This window comes from Musa acuminata, chromosome BXJ2-8, assembly GCF_036884655.1.
Source record: "Musa acuminata AAA Group cultivar baxijiao chromosome BXJ2-8, Cavendish_Baxijiao_AAA, whole genome shotgun sequence".
In the NCBI taxonomy this organism is placed as follows: Eukaryota; Viridiplantae; Streptophyta; class Magnoliopsida; order Zingiberales; family Musaceae; genus Musa; species Musa acuminata.
The window spans coordinates 32523841-32535765 of NC_088345.1; positions in this window are offsets into that span (position 1 = coordinate 32523841).

Genomic DNA, 11925 nt, shown 5'->3' on the forward strand with positions numbered 1-11925 from the left:
GAAATTATGTATGATGATTCTTGCGATTTATGAATTATCGATTTTTACTATAATGAAAGTGGCTTTTTGGTTTAAAAAAAAAAGATACATGATTTTTTTTGAAAAGGGCATGCTTCTACGAAATCAATCTTATGAATTGAAATACCAAAAGAAGAAAGCTTTCTTCTTGCAAAATTTCTCTACTTTATCGACTTTTCAGAAAGGAGAGACTAATGAAGCTATCTTTTTTTTTTAATCTCTTGAAAATGATTTTGATTTGACGATTTGAATTTGAATGAGTTTTATCTTGATTTCTTGGAATTACTTCAGATTTTTTTTAATCAAGATCTCTTCTTTGTACTCCTATGATTTTTCTTGGCATTTTACTAAAGAGGAGATTTTCTATATGAATCATAAGATTGAAATCTTTTTCTCCTATGTTTCCTTTTGTGATTTACTAAAGAGAATATCTTTTTCGAAATTCATGACTTACAATTTTATTTGAATATCTTTTATTATTTGATCTCCTAAGATTTCTTTTTTAATATTTAAGAGGAGATTTGTCAAAATGAATCATGTCTTTTGGTATTCACATGATATGATTTTTTGGCTTTATATACCTTGTATTCTTGAAGTATATCTCATCACCTAATTCTTCTTGATATTCTTCATGTGATGATATGAATGCATGAAATACTCATGATATTGTTTTGATGCTCTAAAATGATATAAATTTGCTAGCTTATTAGTATCATATATGATATGGTGATTGATTTATTTTTAGTATCATGCATAGAGTAAGGATGATATGTAAAGTTTTAAAATTATGCATGTTGTAAATTGAAACTATAATGATGCATAAGCATATTGAAATAATGATTGAAATATTGATGTAATTATGAATGGTGATTTGATATTATGCATGCAATACTTTAACTTATGATAATGATGCATGCAATGATAAAATATTCATGATGAAAAATTGTTTTGACATTCATAACTTGATTTTTCATATTTGTTATTCATCCTTTGTCATGATTTGAAAATTATTGTAAAGGAAAAAAGAGGTACAAAATTATATTATTTCCTTCTTTTTGACAATGACAAAGGGAGAGATAGCTAGCTTGCACAAGTCAAGAAGATGCAAAAGATACTAAACTTGCACATCTACCAAAATGTACAAACTTACAAAACTCAAGAAATATTGCTAGCTTGCATGATGATATATAGAGAAAGAATTGCTAGAAACGCAAAAATGCTAGCTTGCACGTTTTAAGTAGATGCAAAAACACACTATCTTGCATATATCAAAAGGTGTAAAAAAGTTTAAAAAAAACTCACTAGCTTGCATAATGCAAAACTTGTTAGCTTGCTTCATGTAAAACATTATATCTTGCTAGCTTATTATCTCACATTATTTTTTTAAAACTTACTAGCCTTCATACTTCAAAGAGAAGTAACACTTGTCAAATTGCTAGCTTGTATGTTATAAAATAATGTAAAATTTTGCTAGCTTGCACTTTGCAAAGGAAGCAAAAATAGCACTTCTCAAAAGAGAAGAAAGAGCTTGCTATCTTGAACATCACTATCTTGTCTATCTCAAGAAGTAAAACTTGCAACTTGCACTTTGCAATAAGAAGCAAGAATCGCTATCTTACACACTTCAACAAGAAAGCTATTTTGCATTTGCTTTCAAAATTTTTGCTAGCTTGTATGTTGTAAACTTGCTATCTTACTACCTTGCATATCTAAAACTTGATAGTTTGCATGTTCTAATATGATGTGGCACTTACTAAATTTTCTAGCTTGCATGATGATTAAACTTGAGATTTATTATGCAATGATTTGAGCTATAATATCTCAAACACTTGATATTTGGACCTCTCCTTTTTGTTGATGACAAAGGGGGAGAAGTATAATGATGTTATAAATAAGTTTATGATAACATGTTGCTTGGATTTTTAAATCCAAGAGTTCTATTAATATGGCATATTGATGGGAGAGTTTGGTTAAACTATGGGAGTTTGTTTAAACTCTGTCATCAATTGGTTGTCATCAACAAAAAGGGGGAGATTGTTGAATCTCATATTTTGATGATGAAACCAATTAATAAGTGTTTATGATTTGATCTACATTTTGAGTGACGCAGGATGCTTCGATCAAGGAGAAACAATTAAAGCAGGAAGAATCATGTTGGGCCAAAGGAAAACATGTCAGAAGATTGGACGTCGCACCGAAGGATTGGTCGATATAACGGTAGAAGGCTTCGGTCCATGGATTCGAGCATCGGGCCAAGAAGAGCAGATATTACGCCAAGGATATCGGAGTTGCGGAGGTCAACTAGCCGATTGGGAAATAGGTCGTAAGAGAGGATGATGCGTCGAAGAATCAGACAAAGCGTCGATGGACCAATAACTATTGAATCTCGAATTTTGATGATGAAACCCATCAATATGTGTTTATGTTTTAATCTGCGTTTTGAGTGACGTAGGATGCTTCGATCAGGATGAGACAATTAAAGTAGGAAGAATCAAGTTGGGCCGGAGGAACATGTCAGAAGATTGGACGTTAGGTCGATGGATCGGTCGACGTATCGACGGGCCATGGATTCGGGCATCAGGGCAAGAAGAGAGGAGATTGTGCAAAGGATATCGGAGTTGTGGAGTCAACTGGCCAATTGGGCAATAGGCCGCAAGAGAGGATGATGCGCCGAAGAATCGGATGAAGCATCGAGGGACCAATGACATGCCGGACAACTTGATTAGATGCTTAGGATTAATTGTCTAGATCGAAGTGTGTTTTGTTAGGATCAAGAGCACTAAGAGGGGGGGGGTGAATTAGTGCAGCGGAAATCTTATAATAATTTAAAAACCAAAAGCTGCGTTCGTTCAAAAACTATTATGATGCAAAAGCAAATTCTCAGTTTGTATCTAAGTGCAGTTTGCGTCTAAGCGCAGATTGCGTTTAAGCGCAGTTTTGCGTCTAAGCGCAGTTTTGCGTCTAAGCGCAGTTTTGCGTCTAAACTCAGATTTACGTCTAAATGCAGATTTACGTCTAAACGCAGATTTACGTCTAAACGCAGTTTTACGTCTAAACGCAGTTTTACGTCTAAACGCAGTTTTACGTCTAAACGCAGATTTACGTCTAAACGCAGTTTTACGTCTAAACGCAGTTTTACGTCTAAACGCAGATTTACGTCTAAACGCAGTTTTACGTCTAGACGCAGATTTACGTCCAAACTTTGAAACTCGTTTGTATACTCGCAGAAGGCAGTATGCAGTTGAAATCAAGACGTAAACGTGAACTGAAATCTGATGATTGAGCGAGGAAAGCCGATTTGCGTCTGAATGCAGTTTTACGTCTAAATGTTGAAACTCGTTCGTAAAATCGTAGAGGACAGATTGCAGTTATTAATAGGATTAAAATGTAAGCGTAAACTGCAAAGAAGCTCGTTCGTAAAAGCACGGAAAACAGTTCTGCAGAATCAAACGAAAACGTAAACTGTAATGTATGAAAATACGAGTTTACGTCTGAATGCAGATTTGGAAGAACAGCACTTAGAACTTGTTCGTGAAAGCGCAGAGAGCAGTAGTGATGAGGGAGGTTTGCAGTAATGATAAAGTGCTCGAAAATAAACGCAAACCAGAGATTTAGAGTGGTTCGGTCAGCCTTGACCTACTCCACTTTTGGCTTCCTCCACCGATGAGGTTGCCGACGTCAACTAGGTGCCTTCCTTCAATGGGCGAAGGCCAAACTTCCCTCTTACAATTTCTCTCCTTTTGACAGGCTTAGGAGACAACCTTTACAGACCTTTTTCTCCTCACTTTACAATTGAAAACTTGAAGAACAGAAGGAGGAGACTTAAAGGCTTTACAACACTTTTGAGCTCTTAGGATCACAGAAAAGATCAAGATTTCGGTATAGGTCTGTATATTTTCAGTGCTGAATGGGTGGGGTATTTATAGGCCCCAACCCAATTCAAAATCCGAGCTCAAAACGATCAAATCGATCAAATCCCAGAATTCTGGGATCAGGCGGTTGCACCTCTTGACTGGAGAGGTGGCACCGCCTGGCAGAGCTCGAAGACTGAGCTCTGCCGATTGCTTCTCTCTGCCAGAGCTCGAAGACTGAGCTCGATGGTTGCATCACCTGGCAGAGCTCGAAGACTGAGCTTGGTGATTGCATCACCTGGCAGAGCTCGAAACTGAGCTCGGTGGTTGCATCACCTGGCAGAGCTCCAAGCTGAGCTCAGGCTGATCCACCTCTCTGCCAGAGCTCGAAGACTGAGCTCGGTGATTGCATCACCTGGCAGAGCTCGAGACTGAGCTCAGGCTGATGCACCTCTCTGCCAGAGCTCGAAGACTGAGCTCGGTGGTTGCATCGCCTGGCAGAGCTCGAAACTTGAGCTCTGGCGGTGCAACCTCTTGGCTGGGGCGGTTGCACCTCCCAGCCTCGCAGCCCTGGCGGTTGCACCTCCTGGCTGGGGCGGTTGCACCTCCCAACCCCACAGCCCAGGCGGTTGCACCTCCTGGTTGGGGCGGTTGCACCTCCCAACCCCACAGCCCAGGCGGTTGCACCTCCTGGCTGGGGCGGTTGCACCTCCTGGTGCAATCAGGGTCCGAATGGTTCACTCCATTCGGCCCACTTTGAATCTTTTCAGGGGCCCAATTGCCCCAAGATTAAGCTAATGGGATCACCTCCCATTTTCATGCTTAATCATCATGCTAACTACGATTAACTCTTAAGACAACTTCTGCAGCTTTGCTCCGATGCGTCAATCGCTTCTTCCGGCGAGTTTCCTGCCAACTTCCGTCGATCAACTGATAACCCTCGGTGATCCTTCTGCGGACATCCGGCATACTCCTGGACTTTGCGATGATCCACTTGGCGAGTTCCGACGAGCTTCGCTTGGCAAGCTTCTGGACTTCTCGGATCTGTTCTCTCTGAACCTCCGACGACCGTCCGAACTTCCGTCGAACTCTCGAACTCCCAACGTGATCATGATCTTGACTCCGGCGCAACTCCTGCTGCTTGTCTTACTCTCATCGTAGTTAATCCTGCACACTTATCTCAACACATAGATTAGATAACAAATGACAATTGACTTCATCATCAAAATCCGAGATTCAACAATCTCCCCCTTTTTGATGATGACAATCAATTGATAAAGGAGTTGTCCTTAACTCCCCCTATCTATATGCCATAGTTGAGATAAGTCAACCTTGAATTCAAGACCTAAGAATTCAAGTGACGTATTGATAAGTTAGATCAGTTAAACTTATCAATGCTCCCATCATGATGCCTATCATGATGTATCTCTTCAAGAATTATGTCAAGGCATGACATACATCATCAAGTTTGTATGATAGTGTTTGTAACCATTCATCATGTAATCATATAAAGCTACGAAGGACTTTTTACATGATGCTCACATTTGAGATTTTCTAGTAAGTTTGCATTTTCTTCACAATATCAAATCAAGATATGATGCAAACTATAGTACATGTTCACATATCTCTTGGTGATGCAAGGATGGCATAACATTGTTTATAGCATCACTCAAGTATTTGCAACTATGACATAGATATGATTATGGCAGTTCAGCTATGACATAGTGTTTATCAATTCATATTTTTCTCCCCCTTTGTCATCAACAAAAAGCATGATAGCATTATCAAGCATATAAAGGAAGTCATGACACATATATCTCTTTATTGTTTTTGCTTGACAGAGGAAAGTCATTTTCCAAAGAGTTTTCATAAGAGTGTACGGGAACATCCCATTTTTAGCATACAACCCGAAAAATGAACTTCTTACATGCATTTGGTTAAAAATATTTGTCACATAATTTGCAACATGTTATTTGATCAAGCGTTGTCAAGGCATGTAATAGTAATAACATTCGAAAAATAATTTTGATGTAGTAACACAATTATTTCAAGTGCAGCATTATATCATATTGCATAGCAGGATTTTTATTTCAGCAAGTGTAGCATTGCATCACATGGTAAGATATCAGCTCGTATGATGCAAATTTTTGTTTGATACATGGCATGATAGCAATCATATTAGCAGTAGCAACCATATCAATGTTATATTGCTGACTTATCAACTTACATTGGTATGTTGCTTCATATTTTCAAGGCATAGGCTTTTAAACCTTTTTAGTTTCAGTGCAAAAACCGAGATAAACAACAAGAGATGTTTGCAAATATGCTTACACAGACAAAGATAACCATATCAGGGTAACATATGTACAGCATATCAGGTAACCATAAAGACAAAGTCCTTCATGAATAACATAAGGAGTTTACAACATGTCATATCAAAAACATCAGATGTTTATACAAGCTTATTCATGAGGTGGAAGATTAAAGTGCCTAAGTAAAGAGTCAAATTGTCGATGGATTTGTTGTAGCTCGGTTAGGATTTGATCTTGTCGAAGTTCAAGCCGTTCTTGTCGTTGCTCAAATCGGTCCATCCGAATCCCGATATCTTCGATGGATGATGTGTGAGTTTGCTCAACCGGATGTGTTTCCTCAAAGGGACAGATCGGAGGAGAGTGGGTACTCCTAAAGACTGGGGTTTCCGGCTCTGGTTCAGGTTCAGGCTGAGGGGGATCAGTTCTTCTAGGCATTCTAACCCAGTTACCGTTTCTATAGTGACATCTTAGTCGGTGAAGTAGATTTTTGTTTATTATGCTGAATCTATCTGATTTCATTACTTCTTCTTCTAGTGGTATTTGAATGTCGTAAGCTTTCATTATTCTAGTAATAATTCCACCATATGGGAGCATCATATCTTTCGTAGATAATTCCAACATGTTTTGTTGGATCAGATACCCAAGACAAATGTCACGTTCTTTCATAATTAGGTACATAATTCCTAATTCCAATTGACTCACTTCATCATGATGGTATTGCTTAGGAAGAATTATACTAGTCATGATATGATGAAGTATCTTAGTGTTAAAGGGCATTAGATGTTCACAACTTTTAGGAATAGATTCTACGTTAGGATTGGCAAGGATTGTTCCTAAGGCTTCAACGTAGGATGTTTCAATAGTTTTTTCATCCCATGATCCTTTGAAGTAAAGTCCTATGCTTTTCATGGGAATACCTATCATATCACAAATGAATCTATCAGTGATTGAGATGTGTTGTCCTAAGAGATAGGTTGATATCCTTTCTTCATCATCTTTTTGCATGTTGTTATAAAACAATCTAACTAGTCTAGGATAAATGGGTTCGTTGATCTGCAAAATGGGAAGTAGATTTAGGTTTGCAAACCAATGGATAGTCTCTACATCTCTTAGTTCATTCAGATCTACGTATTTTCCCTTATTGATGCTTCTTAGTTCGAAGGAGAGAAATTTTTCAGCATGGTTTTTGGAATCAAAAAGAGTGAGATCAAACTCTTCTACTACTCTCCTCTTTCCCTTGTCCCTTGAGGATCTTCTAGATCCCATTACTACTGTTGTTTAGAGGGATGATGATGAGCTAAAGTAAATGAAGAACAAAACAGAATTTAAGAGCTTCTTAGAGAGTACCTTTGTGAAATCTTCAAGAGAAGGAAGGATTCTTGATGTTTTGCTCCGAAATAAGAGGTATTTGGAAGGCTTAGAGGAGTGAAATGGGAATGGAGGAGACTTGGAAGAGTAGAGGAGGAAATGGGGGTGAGTTGGGGTCGGTTCCTCAGCCGGCCCTAGCGTGATTTTAAAGAGCAGAGCTGCTGGCGGTTGCACCTCTGGCTGGAGCGGTGCAACCTCTGGCAACCCGTGATAGCTGGAGGTGCAACCGCCAGCTGGAGAGGTGCCACCGCCTGCAGCAGGTGAGCACTTAAGATGATTTGATTAGGGAGCCTTTGCCTTGAGGAGAGTTTCAGAGCAATTGATGTTTGTTACATGATTTCGTATGAGTTTTTATTTAAGGAAGAAGCTCTTTGTAAGATAGATCTTTTAACGTGCGTACGTATGTTTGTTTGGTGTCCCTTTTAAGATCATGACATATTTAGTTTCTACAAGAATTAATTCGTAGATGAACAGGTTTTGAAGATCAGGGGGGTATGTGAATTTGGATATGATATATTTCTAATTGTATCGTATTTGTGATTTCATAGCTTCCACTTGTTACTTAAGCGTTGCGAGTCCCTTTTTGATTCTTGGTTTATGACCATTGAGAGTCAAGGAGCAGAACATTATTTCTTGCTCCGGCCTAGACTTTTAATGTTTTTATAGGAACGGATGATCTTTAGGAACCCATTTGCTTTTGGGTGCCTCATAAATAGATCTACATTTTCTATCATGTTGCATAGAGTTTATCATGGTTCCTTTAGGAACCCAAATCAATTTGTTTGGACTTATTTTCTTGAATGGACAACAATGTGTCTTGTGTCCAGATTTGCAACAAAAGTTGCACTTGGTTTGGTGTTGAACGTGTAAGATGGGGCCTTTTACAAAGGTAGTTGGATTTCGGTGAGGACTCCTCACAAATCCAATCCCACTTCTTTTGGGAGCATGACCCTTGTTTGTAAGGATCATGTTTAATGACTTGCTACCAACCTCGAATTTCTTCAAGGTGTCCTTAAGTAGCAAGTTTTCTTTTTGTATAGTTTCTAAATCATGACATTTGATACATGACTTTAAACTATCATGATGTTCGACTTTTAATTTATCAAACTCACAAGTAAGATTATCATGTACCTTTTTTAGCAACTTGTATTTTCTATTTATAACTTTGCATTCATCAAATAAATCATGGAAGGCATTTAGTAATTCATCGAAAGATAAATCAGCATCTAATAAATCCGTTACCTCCTCTTCGATGGCCATAAAGGCGTAATGAGCAACTTGCTCGGTGTTGGACTCCTCTTCCTCAGATGCGCTCGAATCATCCCATGTTGCTTGGAGCGCCTTCTTCTTTGTTCTTTTCTTGACTTGGGGACAATCACTTTTGTAGTGTCCCGGCTTTTTACATTCGTAGCAGATTACTTGGTCCTTCTTGGGTTCAAGTTTATTTTTCACATCGTTTTTAAACTTGTTTCTTTTGAAGAATTTCTTAAACTTTCTTGTCAAAAGTGCCAAGTCATCGTCACAATCCTCATCACTTGAGTTTTCTCTCAAGTGGCATTCAGAAGTTTTAAGTGCCATATCCTTCCTGTTCTTTGGAAGGATGTCTTCTTGCTCTTCATGAGCTTTGCAGGTCATTTCGTAGGTCATTAATGACCCGATTAGTTCTTCAAGAGGGAAATTTCGTAGATCTTTTGCCTCTTGAATGGCGGTGACTTTAGGATCCCAACTCTTAGGAAGGGATCTTAGTATCTTATTAACAAGCTCAAAATCCGAAAAGCTCTTTCCGAGTCCTTTTAGACCGTTGACGACATCCGTGAAACGGGTAAACATGTCGCCAATGGTTTCACTCGGTTTCATTCGGAAAAGTTCAAAAGAATGCAGCAACAGATTGATTTTTGACTCTTTCACTCTACTTGTGCCCTCGTGGGTCACTTCAAGTGTGTGCCAAATATCAAAAGCAGTTTCGCAAGTTGAAACACGATTAAACTCGTTTTTATCAAGTGCGCAAAATAAGGCATTCATAGCCTTTGCATTAAGAGCGAAAGCCTTCTTCTCCAAATCGTTCCAATCGATCATTGGAAGAGAAGATTTTGAAAATCCATTTTCAACAAGGTTCCACAGTTCAAAATCCATAGAAATAAGAAAGATCCTCATTCGGGTCTTCCAGTAAGTGTAGTCCGTTCCACTGAACATGGGTGGACGTGTAGTTGAATGCCCCTCTTGGTTTCCGGCGTATGCCATCTCTCTTGGGTTTTAATCCTTTAGAGAGTTAACCTTGCTCTGATACCAATTGTTAGGATCAAGAGCACTAAGAGGGGGGGGGTGAATTAGTGCAGCGGAAATCTTATAATAATTTAAAAACCAAAAGCTGCGTTCGTTCAAAAACTATTATGATGCAAAAGCAAATTCTCAGTTTGTATCTAAGTGCAGTTTGCGTCTAAGCGCAGATTGCGTTTAAGCGCAGTTTTGCGTCTAAGCGCAGTTTTGCGTCTAAGCGCAGTTTTGCGTCTAAACTCAGATTTACGTCTAAATGCAGATTTACGTCTAAACGCAGATTTACGTCTAAACGCAGTTTTACGTCTAAACGCAGTTTTACGTCTAAACACAGTTTTACGTCTAAACGCAGTTTTACGTCTAAACGCAGATTTACGTCTAAACGCAGTTTTACGTCTAAACGCAGTTTTACGTCTAAACGCAGATTTACGTCTAAACGCAGTTTTACGTCTAGACGCAGATTTACGTCCAAACTTTGAAACTCGTTTGTATACTCGCAGAAGGCAGTATGCAGTTGAAATCAAGACATAAACGTGAACTGAAATCTGATGATTGAGCGAGGAAAGCCGATTTGCGTCTCAATGCAGTTTTACGTCTAAATGTTGAAACTCGTTCGTAAAATCGTAGAGGACAGATTGCAGTTATTAATAGGATTAAAATGTAAGCGTAAACTGCAAAGAAGCTCGTTCGTAAAAGCACGGAAAATAGTTCTGCAGAATCAAACGAAAACGTAAACTGTAATGTATGAAAATACGAGTTTACGTCTGAATGCAGATTTGGAAGAACAGCACTTAGAACTTGTTCGTGAAAGCGCAGAGAGCAGTAGTGATGAGGGAGGTTTGCAGTAATGATAAAGTGCTCGAAAATAAACGCAAACCAGAGATTTAGAGTGGTTCGGTCAGCCTTGACCTACTCCACTTTTGGCTTCCTCCACCGATGAGGTTGCCGACGTCAACTAGGTGCCTTCCTTCAATGGGCGAAGGCCAAACTTCCCTCTTACAATTTCTCTCCTTTTGACAGGCTTAGGAGACAACCTTTACAGACCTTTCTCTCCTCACTTTACAATTGAAAACTTGAAGAACAGAAGGAGGAGACTTAAAGGCTTTACAACACTTTTGAGCTCTTAGGATCACAGAAAAGATCAAGATTTCGGTATAGGTCTGTATATTTTCAGTGCTGAATGGGTGGGGTATTTATAGGCCCCAACCCAATTCAAAATCCGAGCTCAAAACGATCAAATCGATCAAATCCCATAATTCTGGGATCAGGCGGTTGCACCTCTTGACTGGAGAGGTGGCACCGCCTGGCAGAGCTCGAAGACTGAGCTCTGCCGATTGCTTCTCTCTGCCAGAGCTCGAAGACTGAGCTCGATGGTTGCATCACCTGGCAGAGCTCGAAGACTGAGCTTGGTGATTGCATCACCTGGCAGAGCTCGAAACTGAGCTCGGTGGTTGCATCACCTGGCAGAGCTCCAAGCTGAGCTCAGGCTGATCCACCTCTCTGCCAGAGCTCGAAGACTGAGCTCGGTGATTGCATCACCTGGCAGAGCTCGAGACTGAGCTCAGGCTGATGCACCTCTCTGCCAGAACTCGAAGACTGAGCTCGGTGGTTGCATCGCCTGGCAGAGCTCGAAACTTGAGCTATGGCGGTGCAACCTCTTGGCTGGGGCGGTTGCACCTCCCAGTCTCGCAGCCCTGGCGGTTGCACCTCCTGGCTGGGGCGGTTGCACCTCCCAACCCCACAGCCCAGGCGGTTGCACCTCCTGGCTGGGGCGGTTGCACCTCCCAACCCCACAGCCCAGGCGGTTGCACCTCCTGGCTGGGGCGGTTGCACCTCCTGGTGCAATCAGGGTCCGAATGGTTCACTCCATTCGGCCCACTTTGAATCTTTTTAGGGGCCCAATTGCCCCAAGATTAAGCTAATGGGATCACCTCCCATTTTCATGCTTAATCATCATGCTAACTACGATTAACTCTTAAGACAACTTCTGCAGCTTTGCTCCGATGCGTCAATCGCTTCTTCCGGCGAGTTTCCTGCCAACTTCCGTCGATCAACCGATAACCCTCGGTGATCCTTCTGCGGACATCCGGCATACTCCTGGA